This window comes from Gymnoscopelus braueri, assembly GCF_963280865.1.
Source record: "Gymnoscopelus braueri genome assembly, chromosome: 15".
NCBI lineage: Eukaryota > Metazoa > Chordata > Actinopteri > Myctophiformes > Myctophidae > Gymnoscopelus > Gymnoscopelus braueri.
This window is the reverse complement of record NC_137620.1, coordinates 4510169-4523767: the sequence shown is the minus strand read 5'-3', so window position 1 is coordinate 4523767 and position 13599 is coordinate 4510169. Positions and strand designations below refer to the sequence as shown.

Below are 13599 nucleotides of genomic sequence, written 5' to 3'. Positions count from 1 at the left end.
AATAATAATTCTCAGAGTTTTGAGACCCACTGCTGTAGAAAAGTCTGAAAACGGTAGGGGTTTGGGATATACGAGGGACTCAACATACAGTTGGGCCTGGGATGAGATTTTAATTTATCATGAAATCTTCCCCCGTCATTCACCAGGATGGATTAGCCTTTGTTGAGCTGCAAATTCAGCACCACTTAAACCCTCTATAGTAGATAAAACAGACCTGTAAAGACTGCATGTGGTGTGCTCTTATTTCACTCTACACAAATCGATTAGCCAAAAGTAGCCCACAAAAAAAATAACAATGATTTTGTGAGTTTGTAGATCGGCGGAAAATTGAACCCACGACCTCCCAAATCAATCTCAGGGCGGCAGGGCCGGATACAGAAATTATTAATTGGGGGGGCATTAGGAAATGCTGGGGGGGCGGCTTCCCCTTTTTCTTTGCGTTTTTTTTGCGTTTTTTTCCGGCTGTTTGTGTAATACTGCTTCCTATTGTTTAGGAGTAGTACTGCATGTGTGTGTGTGACTGTGTGTGTGGAAAATCAGGGCAGAGGATTATTTGAATTGTGCAATGATACATGATGGAATATGATTAAGGATTATTTTGATTATGGTAAGCTCACATTTCATATCATGACATAAATGTAACTTTCACAAGCCCCCCCACCCAGTCAGGGCATTTGGGGGGGCATTGCCCCCCCTTGCCCATGCCTAGATCCGGCCCTGCAGGGCGGACAACCACAAGGCCACTGAGCAGGTGGAAGTTAATGAAAGTGAAGTTAAACTACTTTCTGGCCCTGTTAAACACCCTAAAAATTACCTCTGGCCATCCACCGGACCCAACTGACCCACTGCTTGAGATTCTCTGCTTAGACTGGCACATGACGTTTAAAGTAACAAAACAAACCAAGAAAAAAAAATGATGTGTTTTTTATATGGCGGTGGTGAAAGATTTTCTGTAAATAGATCATTACTGTCACTTCAACTTCAGCCTGGTCCTTCAGGAACACAGTTGTTAGACAGATGGTTAAATATCATTGCTGAAGGGTGGAAACCTCTTATGTCCAATACTGTTATTTTTCAGGAAATAGGAAAAAATATAGAAAAAATTAATAAATCCAAAAGTAGCAAAAATAGCAGGCCTACAAGCTCACAACGTTTCGCGATACGACATGTGAGCTTGTAGACCTGTTATTTTTGCTACTTTTGTGTGACACTATAGCATAGCATAGCATGATGAAGTAGGGCGTTAATTGCCCCCCCCCCAAAAATAAAACATAGAACGTTGAAATTTGGAGATTCAATGTTACTGCCTGACAGCTACTATATTCATTCTTAACCACAGCATTGAAAGCAGCAACTACTGTCGAAGATGAATGATAAATCCTTCCTCCAAAGTGCCATCAACAAAGTTCTGAACTAATACTTTTTCTTATGTTTATTTACTTCCCAGAAAAGCACTGTTTTCATTCTAGCCGTCTAATCAGGGCCTAAATGAGACCTTAGACACATGGGTAGTGCAACTTAACTACCTGGTGGGAGTGAACACTAATGATAACCTCTGTGTAATAACCTCTGATTTAAGACATTCCTGCTTCCTGCTTTACAGTTCATTACAGTGGAGAGAGAGAGAGAGAGAGAGAGAGAGAGAGAGAGAGAGAGAGAGAGAGAGAGAGAGAGAGAGAGAGAGAGAGAGAGCGAGAGAGAGGGAAAGAGAGAGAGAGCACTTTATAAAGAGTGGGTGACTGTGGATGTAATAAATAAGTCATGATCTGGTCATGAACTGTAATAAACTAGTAGTTCTCAAACATTTTCCTGTAAAATGTATATACTGTGTATTTGGCTTAAAGTAGTATTAGGGTAAGTGTGTGTGTGCGCGGGTGCGTGTGGACGGGTGTGTGTGCGCGTGCGTGTGTGACGTGTGGGGACATGACATATTAGTGTTTTATTTGTATGTGTGACGGCAGCGCTGTGAGTCCAGTTTACACAAACACTATAATGAAGAACTGGGAAACCTGCTGGACCAATATGCAGGAGTGTGTGTGTGTGTGTGTGTGTGTGTGTGTGTGTGTGTGTGCGCGCGCTGTGTGTGTAAGTGTATGTGCATGTGTGTGTGACATCTCACCTACATTTTACATACGTGTATATGTGTTACCTCATATTTTCACACATCTCTGCCACTGTGTGTGTGCATGCGCGCGCGTGCATGCATGTGTGTGTGCACTGCAGGGTGTCAAAAGTTCACGTAATGGTGCCAGGGCGCCATAGCGGAGCAGCGTCAACACTTTCTTTCTTTTCTTCCTGACCTGTCTTGTTTCTTTTTCTTTTTCTCAGACCAATAACAAAAAAAAATCAAGAAAAAAAGAAAGACAGAAAAGAAAGGAGGGTTTGATAGAGGAGGGGAAACCCCAATCAGCTGCTGCCTGGGAAAGAACACAACACAACACAAGAGAAAAGAACAGAAAGGAGGGAATTTGTTTTTATTAGACGGGTGGAAAAATTAGCCGATGGTTCCCCCAGGGCGTGTCAGCACTATGATGTCATGGCCCTCTCTCTCTCTCTCTGTGTGTGTGTGTGTGTGTGTGTGTGTGTGTGTGCGTGTGCGTGTGCGTGTGCGTGTGCGTGTGCGTGTGCGTGTGCGTGTGTTATGTGCTCCCCACGGTTAGCCAGCTAATAGCCAGTGTGGAAAATAGGGGAGGGGGAGAGAGAGAAAGCAGGTACAACACGCACCCACACACACACACACACACACACACACACACACACACACACACACACACACACACACACACACACACACACACACACACACACACACACACACACACACACACACACACACACACACACGTTTATGTTACTATACCTGTGAGGACATCGACATTTTAGGATTGCCGTTCTGACCAAACAGCCAACAACAACACAACACAATGTGGCATACTGCGAGGCAGAGTCCTGCAACGGGCCGGGTACCCGCGGATACCCGACGGGTACCCGCGTTTGACGGGTGTAAACGAGTGAAATTTTTACTTTGATAAGATCACGGGGACGGGGACGGGCGGTACTGAACTAATCGCGGGCGGGTACCATTTTATTGTGAAAATCAGAGAGCACTGTTTCCGCCCAAACAACGTCACTTGTGTAACTTAACACAGCACAACTGCATGGAGCACGCTGGTAAATCTTAACTCATAAACCTTCAAATTAAAACCATCTGACGACGTAAACAACGACACCACATATGTGCTGCGTAGATGCGCGTTCGTGCTCGTGGCTTAAGCTCGTTCCTCCGTCTTCACTGGATTTCTGTACGAACCTGACCACTGAATGTAGCGCTGTTGTTGAAGGCTGCTATCTTTTTCAACACACTTTTCAATAGGATTTACATTTTACTCTGCATGTAATCACGGGTAAACGGCCGGACAAAGGGTCGTTTATTTGACGGGCGGAGCGGGTCTGGTTCTTATTTTGAAATAATCACGGGTGACGGGTCGGTCTACGGATCTGAGTATTGACGGGCGGGGCGGGCGCGGGTTCTCAAAATTGGACCCGTGCAGGACTCTGCTGCGAGGCGTCGTGGACTTGTAGATCAGCTATCTTGGGTGCATATAACACTGTTGTGCAACTAAGTATAAACCAGACATAACTCCCACCCCTATACGTTTTATGTTCCTAATTCTGATCTCACACACACACGCACACGCACACACACACACACACACACACACACACACACACACACACACACACACACACACACACACACACACACACAGACAGACAGACAGACAGACAGACAGACAGACAGACAGACAGACAGACAGACAGACACACACACGCAGTGCAAATGCTTTTGTCTGTGTGCGTCACAGTTCACAGTTTCTTGTCAATTCTCCGTAACATACTCACTATGGGATATCACCGCCCCCTGGCGTTGATGCAGAGCTACATACCATAAACTCCCGGGCCATTCATTGGCTGAGAAGGGTATGTCACGTGTCCGGTAGACCGGAAGAGGTATAAAACCTCTTGCGTGACGTGGCTCATCCTCTTTCGCTTCTCTGCATGGCAGATGCAACAGCTCAAGACATACCTTAATAATAACAAACGTAACTTTGATCAGGACAGAAACCAGCTTTAGCCCACTCGGTGGTACTTGTACTAACCAACGGGTTTTCCTCCTATTAAAAAAAAAAGTTTTATTATTTCCGCTCCCGCGGCTATCTTCTCTTTCTTTCTTTTACTGCTAAAGCAAGTTTTCCTCCTTTGAGTTTTCCGCGCTCTTAGCCTTGCGGTTGAAAGCTAACAGGTTAGCTCGAGATGGAGGTTCCACGTCCCTGCGTATTGCTGCTCTGCCGCTTGATGATCGCCGGGGATGACCCTCGTGGTTTCTGCATCTCGTGCCTCGGTCTCTACGGGGCCGGGGCATTTCCAAGATGCACCGGGACGCTGCGAGGACTGCGCTGTTCTCCACGCTGCACCTCGATAGCCGCTTAGCCAGGGCAGCGCCCTGGCTGCGGGAGGCAGCGACGTCTCTTCCCCGGTCGTCGCGGATCCAGCAACACGGCCCAGGGAACGTGGGTGGTGGGGCCCACCACGTGCGCTCACAGTCCACAATGGGCCCTCCGGCAGTCCCGGCTGCGAGCGGCGTTAGCCCCCGCTCGCAGCACCTCCAGGCTGCTACACAAGCCGTGCTACGCAGCACTGCAGCAGCCGCTAGCACCGTGTCTGGGAGAACCACCCAGGTGCAACTACCTAGCGGCACTTCCTCCCCCTCTTCCCAGCCATCTACTCCGCTGCCACAGCAAGCGTACCGGGCCAGCGGTGCGTCGCCAGGAGACAACGAAGGGGCGACGGCGACGGCGGCATAGGCGAGGGGAGAACGAGGCAGGAGCTCGTGAGTGAGTTAGCCCAGACTAGCTACGTTAGCTGCTTCGCTAGGTTAACGTCGCCTTAGTCAGGCAGTGTTTTGTTGGCTTAACACCCATGCAACAGGTTATTAACAGCGTTGTCCTAGCCTAGCTTGCCTCGCTAGGATAACACCAGCTTGTTAGCCTTCTCACTCTGTGTATCGAGCAAACCTCGGGGGCTTCTGAAGACCTTACTCGATGGACAAGATGGACGGCTCCTCGACTGCCAGAAGGCCATGTTTAATGAAAACGAATGTGTGTTTAAAAGTACAAATTTTTTTCTGCCAAAGAAATAAATGTGTTACATGTTACAAACGATCTCGTTCTTTCACGTGGCTTGAGTGCAGCGGAGCAGTGGAGTCCCCTACCGCGGGCTTCTCTGCTCCAATGCTCTCTGTATATAAGCCCATAATGTCTGTGATGCCCGAACTCCGGTATCCCAGACATTGATGGGCTAATATCTGTGCATGTAATGTAAATGTATCAACGTTCTCAATTACATAAGCCCACACTGTCTAGAACACCCGAGTCCCGGTGTTCTAGACATTGTTGGATAACATCTGAAAGAGCCTCTGCCAATGCTCTCTGTGTATAAGTCCACAATGTCTGTGATGCCCGAACTCCGGTATCCCAGACATTGATGGGATGATATACTCTCTGTGTATAAGTCCACAATGTCTGTGATGCCCGAACTCCGGTATCCCAGACATTGATGGGATGATATCCGTGCATGTAATGTATCAACGTTCTCAATTACATAAGCCCACACTATCTAGAACACCCGAGTTCCGATGTTCTAGACATTGTTGGATAACATCTATATGAAGGTAATATAAAAACCCACATCACCCCTGTCCGCCAGAGGGCGCAAATGCGCCAGTGGAATGGGGTCACGCCGGTTTTTGCCTTCCGTCCCACAGGAAGTGCTCACGCACCACTGTGAACCGGAAGTACTTCGGTCAGACATGACCCCTTGGCCGTACCGCCTCATGATTTGCAGGCCACGTTCGTCTTTAACGAGCGACAAAGCATCCCCTACGGGGAGGAAGGTTTTGTCGCCTCACAGGCTTCCGTCCCACAGGAAGTGCCCACGCACCACTGTGAACCGGAAGTACTTCGGTCAGACATGACCCCTTGGCCGTACCGCCTCACGTTCGCCGCTGGAGGGCGACAAAGCACCTCCTAGAGGTTTGTCGACACTCCGTGCAGAGCCTTTGGGCCCAGACAAGATGGCGGCGGCCAGAGTAAGTTAGGAAGAGAGTAATGACAGTAGCGTCGATCCCATTGTGAGAATGGAATGCGGAAGTGCTCTGTCTACGTCACTGAGATAGTTCCAATGTTGGAACTATAGCCCATAGAGGCCCGCTTTGCGGCGAGATCAAAGCGTGACGTTACTCTCTCTTCTACACTCTGGCGACGGCCAAGGTAGGATTAATCATTGATATATATATAGTTTTCACTGTATATATCTTTGGGCTTAATTCTGACGCCGGGGTTTTTCCCCGTGGCCAGTCTCGTGACTCCTCCGAGTCCTCCGTTGGCCCGAGGGTTAGCACCGCCGGCGGCAGTGGCAGCGTCACTGGTCCCCATGGCAACGGTCCCCATGGCAACGCTCCCACTCTCCGAGCGGCCGGTGACGTCATCGTCCAAGCCACTCGCTCGGTGTGTGAAGCAATGGAGGTTTGCAAGCCGAATGCTTAGGTATTGCTCCCAATACTAAGGGGTTTCAGGCTGCATTTCTCCACAATACCCCCCGTGACAGAAAAAGTATTGTTTTCCCGTGCAAGGGGTCCAGCAGCCAATACTCTGAGGGAGGAAGTTTCCTTCCTTTTGAGCATGGGCGCTATTAAAGAATTACTTCCGATACTTCTGTTTACTATCCCAGTACATCAGCGTTACACTGTGTGTGTACAGGGTTTTTTCAGTACAGCAGTGACACACTGTGATTGTACTGATCAACTCCCCTGATCCGCAACAACACATTGTGGTTGTACTGGTGTGTTTTCCACGTGCTCTTATGCATATAATCTCCTATGTCGGACACGGTGTTGTTCCTCTCTTGCAGAGGATAAGGCAACCATGTCTCTGAGAGAGGGGGTTCACTCTCTCTCCATAGTGAGTATGTTACGAAGAATTTGTCAAGAAACGCGAGGTTACGTTGTAACCCCGGTTTCCTTAGAATTCATAGTAACAGAGTCAGAGAACTATCTATGAATGGGAACCAACTGGTTTTCTATTCGTAATATTTTCTGGTGGAAAAGAAGGGGGGGGGGGTACGACCCATTCTGAATCTGAAGGGTCTCAATGAATACTTGGGTCAAAGAGCGGACCTCTGTCTCCGCCATTTTGGAGGGACAGATGCCCCCTTTGCCGTACCGCCTCACGGACTACAGGCCTCGTTCGCCACTAACGAGCGACAAAGCACTCCCTAAGGGGAGGACGACTTTGTCGACGCTCCGTCCGGAGCCTTTGGGCTCAGACGAGAGGGCGACGGCCAAGGTAGGCTTACTTCGGACGGCCCCGTCTGTCAGAGTGACAGCGCCGTTGGTTTCCATGGAAACAGACAGGCTGCGCTGGCGGACAAACCGGATGCTGACGTCAGGCAAGGTCCCCGTGACCGGTCACGTGACCCCGCCGGGTCCTAACGGACCGTTAGTACCTCTACTGCCTCGAGCGGTCACCTCAGGGTTAGCACCTCAGGGTTAGCACCGCTGGCGGCAGTGGCAGCGTCGCTGGTCCCCATGGCGACGCACACAGGGTTAGCGCTGCTAGCACCAGTAGTAGCGTCTTTGGTCCCCATGGCGACGCACACACAAAAAAAACGGTTCCCTTGGAAACGGATCTCAACGTTTCTTGGCCCATGGTGATTTAGCCTTGACTAGCTTGTTAGCTGCTAGGTTTGCAGAACCTCCAGTCAGGCTACTGTTGCTTCGATTGGCGGCTAACTGGCCTCACTAACAACAACACATTGCAGTGTTGTTTTTTGGTGCAGCGCATAGCCAGCCCCGCTAAAGCAACACCACGGTGGCCACCTTCCACCGCTACCCTTCCACGGTCTCTAACGGCCCGCATGTGCGGGTCCGCTGGATCACGTGGCGACATCACCGGTCCAGTTGGAAACGTGTGCGTTGTCCGCACTGGGTGACATCAGAGCCCCTCCTGACTCGCTTGCTGAGGCAGCTTGTTGGAGAGTTTGCAGTCCGGAACTGTTTTACTATCCCGGTACTTCAGTGGTACACTGTGTGTGTAGGGGTTTTTTCAGTACAGCAGTGACACACTGTGGTTGTACTGGTCAGCTCCCCTGATCAACAACAACACACTGTGGTTGTACTGGTGTATGACCCTCTCTGCGGACGGTGCGTTAAGGAGATGGGTGGACCAGCATTGTTTTCAATGCTTATTTCCACGTTCCTTTCTATCCACCACAGTCAGGAGGTGGCGCGGCACACAGACGTGGCCGTTTCCCCACTTGACGTCGAGGGGTTTTTCACCGTCACCGTCCGTCGAGCGTCTTGGTCCGTCTCAGCAGACCACCTTCATAGGGGATCTCGCTGGGCTAGACCAGGCTCACGGCGCGTCTGTCCCGGGCGGGATAGACGGCGTTTCGGCCTAGGGTCTTCTCGCGTGAGGCGACAAGTCACATACAGGCTATGCGTGCAGGCGACGGGTCTCATGACTTCGGCCTTACACCTGTTTCGTTTGGACAAGCCCCACGTGTGACCTTTTTTCCCCGGAGGTGGATGTGGGCTCTTGGAGCCCCGTCCACCTGAGGTTGTCATGTCCTGATCGGAACCGACAACACCACGACCGTGTGCTATGCCAAAAAGCAGGGAGGCCTGGCCTCTCCAGTGTTGGACAGGCTAGCTGGCGATCTGACGCTGTGGTGCGACGCGCGCCTTACGTCAACCAGAGCCTCACAGGTACCGGGCCTCCTGAACAGTGGAGCGACTCTGTTGTCCAGGGGCATTTTTTGGTACGCAGATTGGCCTCTCCTCCGGAGATAACAAGCCAGATCTGGGCCAGGTTGGCCGACTGAACTGCTTTATGCATTCCCGTCACTGGAGTTGGTCCTCTCAACTTGTCAGACTCCACGGACTGTCAGTGCCACTAGTGGCACTGGCGTGGGGCGCATGGAGGTTAGGAATAATCCTCTCCTCTACAACGAGCCCTGGGCCCTCCCCCCGATCAGAGATCTGCTACGGCAGGCAGGGGTCGGAATTTTCCACAAGCAACCTCAGGACCTAGACCGGTGGGCTTGGCCCGTGAGGGGGAGACCTTGACTTCTTATGGCCTGCCCCCTGAGGTGGTAGCTACCATCCAGGGGGCGAGGGCCCTTTCCACGAGGTCTGCGTACGACGACAGGTGGAACCTGTTCGTGTCATGGTGTCTGGGTCAGTCACCGCCGGTTGAGGCCTTCCGGGCCTCGGTACGCAGCATCCTCATGTTCTTGCAGGACAAATTGAACCAAGGTCTGGTTTTCTCGACGGTTAAGGTGTACCAGGCGGCCATTTCCGCTTGTCACGTGGGTTTCGATGACATGACGGTTGGCCGACATCCGCTGGTGCGTAGTTTTATGAACGGTGCCAGGCGGGCCAGGCCGGTCTCTAGGCCTCTGTTCCCGGCCTGGGACCTGGCGGTGGGGCTGGGGGCGCTTTGCCTCCCACCGTTCGAGCCTTTTCACTCTATGGATCTGGAGATCGTTAGTCTCGAAACGGTTCTTGTGGTTGTTTTCACTACAGCTACACGGGTCAGCGACATACATGCGCTCTCAGTAAGTTCGGAGTGCATGAGGTTCTTGGGAGACGACAGCAGGGTTTGGTTAAGCCCAACATGGCGTTTTGTTCCCAAGGACGGAATGGTGACCCGGACACCGGTTGAGCTGATAGTTTTTCATCCGCCTCCTTTCGCTTCGGCAGAGGATAGGCGGCTGCACTGTCTCTGCCCAGTGAGGGCGTTGAAGCTCTACTGCCAGAGGACGGCGGTCGGCCGGTCGTCGTCGCAACTTTTTGTCTCCTTCGGCCCAGATGGTCGGAGGAAGGCAGTGACTAAGGCGACGCTTTCTAGATGGAGTGTGGATGCCATTAGGCTGGCCTACGTCAGTAGTGGCGCTCCAGTTCCAGAAGGACTGAAGGCTCACTCTACTAGAGGCGGGGCTACTTCCTGGGCCCTCTCCAGGGAAATGTCGGTCCAGGAGGTGTGCGCGGCCGCAAACTGGTCGTCTCCATCGACTTTTGCGGTTTTCTACAGCCTGGATGTGGCAGCGGCGTCAGTGGCGCACGCTGTACTGGACATGGCGGCTGTCTCTAGTTAGGGTAGGGGAGGTTAGGCAGGTCTTTTGTGTAACCCACCTTTTTTCCCTTCTCTACCTTCCTTCTCTTGAGTCCCCTCGGAACCACCGTTGGTAGGTTTCCAGGGGAGGAGGCCCTGTTTCCTTGTTTTCACTTATGGGTCAGACTTGTGTCTGTTCATTAGATGAATAGGCAGACTTGGTCTGTCAGGGTCCTTTTCTTTCAATTATATACCGCACCCCGGCCCGGAGGGCTGGGGCGCCCGTGAGGCCGAAGGTCACGTCCAGGGGGACGGGGCCTTATGGCTAGGGGGCGTGCGGACCTGAGATTCGGTATGGCTATAAGCCCAGGGGGGTTTATGCATCCCATAGTGAGTATGTTACTCCGAATTCTAAAGAAACCGGGGTTACATCCGTAACCCTGAGTTTTCGTGGCAACAAAGCTAAATGAAAATAATCACATTGATTGACCGTGACACAGGTGCTCTGATGCACAGTGCACGTCAGACACACTGCACGCTTTACACACACACACACACACACACATGTGCACACTTTACACACGCACGCACACACGCACACTTTACACACACACACATACACGCATGTGCACGCACGCACGCACGCACGCACGCACACACACACACACACACGCACACACACACACACACGTGCACACACGTGTGCACACACACACACACACACACACACACACACACACACACACACACACACACACACACACACACACACACACACACACACACACACACACGAACACACAGTATGTCAGTGTTGGCAGCCAAAGTGGGTTGAACAAAAAAACAGCCAGACATGTAAAACAGGCTCTGCTAACCACAATACCCGGCCTCCTCTTTGTTCAAATCAAACAACTCTTTCACTACACAGCAGTGTGTGTGTGTGTGTGTGTGTGTGTGTGTGTGTGTGTGTGTGTGTGTGTGTGTGTGTGTGTGTGTGTGTGTGTGTGTGTGTCTGTGTGTGTGTGTGTGTGTGTGTGTGTGTGTGTGTGTGTGTGTGTGTGTGTGTGTGTGTGCGTGCGTGCGTGCTGACAAACTGTACAGACCAACAACCTCAACGTTATGTCTGCAGCATCCAGTGCTATAGAGAGAGACAGACAACACTTCCATAAACTGGTGGTTTCTCAAAGTTGGGTCCAGGCAAGACCACTAGGGATCATTGAGGTGGGCGTGTGCCCGAAAATGTGATAATATAGCATCAAATTCAGTTGAACCACTTTAACCCTATAACTGGCTTAATTTGAAAAAAGTGGATCTACAAGGTCACAACACGTCGCATCATAACGTTGCATCATCTTAAAGATGCACATCTTGTATGGGGTCCTCGCCACAAAATAATTTAGATGGGTTCCGTGGCCAAATACATATTAATTTGGGGGTCCTGACATGAAGTAGTTTGAGTGTTTGATGTGTCGTCTCGCGACGCATTGTGAGCAATGCATTGTGAGTAATATATGTTTTGTAATAATAATCAAAATCTACAAAGTAACTAACTAAAGTTTTCAAATAATTGTAGTGGAGTAAAAGTACAATATTTGCGTAAAAGTACTGAAAATTGGAAATACTAGAGTAAAGAAAAGATACCTCAAATTGTACTTGTACTTAAGTACAGTACTTGAGTGAATGTACTTAGTTACTTTACACCACTGCCAAACACTGATAGTGGGTACTGATGAAGCAGCATGTGATACATGAACAGTGTTGCCAGATTCTGTGAGAGAAACAAGCAACCAGATCTAGGAAAACCAGCCCAAAATAAGTGACTATGGGCCACATGAGCACTTTAACATATACATCAGCCATTTGAAAATAGCAGATCTACAAGCTCACAACGCGTCGCGATACGACGCGTTGTGAGCTTGTAGATCGGCTATTTTCAAATAAAATATTGCGGGGAAATTATAATAAGCAGATCTGGCAACCCTGATACATGAACCATGTGTCCTAACCTTCTCATTTGACGGCACTGACAACATCAACAACAATGTTACCACGACAACCTCAATACGTCTGCTGCATCGACACACGTTCCCATGTTACCATGACGACCTCAAACATGCAGTCAGCATCAACACCGACGCGTTACCGCGCTATCGTGACGACAAAACATTAGTCTCGCATTTAGGCAGACGATCAGAGATCTCCGCCCAGTGATATTATCACGTCTGGGGAAATCTAAATGAATTGAGTGGGCTTGGAACGCCACAGAAAAAAAGCAGCGATAACAAACCTACACCCAGTGGTGTAAAGTAACTAAGTACATTTACACAAGTACTATACTTAAGTACAATTATGAGGTATTTTTTACTTTACTGGAGTATTTCCAATTGTCAGTACTTTTACTTCTACTCCACTACATCTCACCGGCAAATGTTGTACTTTTACTCCTCTAGAATTATTTGAAAACTTTAGTTACTAGTTACTTTGCAATTATCAATTATTATATCATAAAACATACATTAACCACTTTAGCCCTATTTTATACCTAGGCTATTTTCAAACTTTTAAGTACTTTTACTATTGGTACTTTAAGTACATTTTGATACCAATACTTTTGTACTTTCACTCAAGTACATTTTTAATTCCGGACTTTTACTTGTAACGGAGTATTTCTAAATTGCAGTATTGATACTTTTACTTAAGTCAAAGTACTGTGTACTTTTTTCCACCACTGCCTACGCCCGATCCTGATAGCCATCCCACATCGAAACCTTGTATCTCCATATTTCAACTTTTGTATGTTTCTTTCGTAAATGAATGCACCTACTTCATCATCCAAGCGTGTTGCGCAAATGTAGTGAAAATAGCAGGTCTGTTTACAAGCTCACAGCTTTTGAGCTTGTAGAACTGCTATTTTCACTGTTTTTTTTAAATAATGATAAAAAAGGAACGGTTTGGGACATACGAGATACGAGGTCTCCACCCGACAGCGACGCTCTGGGGGAACTCCCCTGAAGTCTTTTGCTTCTGTGAAGATGTTTTTATTTTGTAATTTTATGAGCTGAATTTTCTCCCCCCAGTTTTTGCCAATTCATTGAATTTAGATGATGTTCTCGTCTGGCTATGCGAGACAAACAACAACACATCTCTCTCTCTCTCTGTCTGTCTGTCTCTGTCTCTGTCTCTGTCTCTCATACAATAAAAAAAAAGAATGTTTGTACAATTAAAAGGGGATAAAGGAGTACGTAAACAGAACTGTGTTACAATGCAACTTAAAGGAAAACCAGCGTTTGTTCAGTTATACGTACATGTAGGAAAGGTTAACTTGGGATCAATCTGCATGGGAACCCATTCGGTAAAAAAAAGGGATATATATTTTTTAGGGAAACATTTCTCTCTCTCTCTCTCTCTCTCTCGTGCGAGTACATCT

At 49.0% G+C, this 13599-nt stretch overlaps 1 protein-coding gene across 1 annotated transcript in view; it reads left to right on the top strand.

The window, feature by feature from the left end:
* The window catches only part of ablim2 (actin binding LIM protein family, member 2), a 147941-nt gene that overhangs the window by 44867 nt on the left and 89475 nt on the right, over nucleotides 1-13599 (top strand). The window lies entirely within an intron of this gene.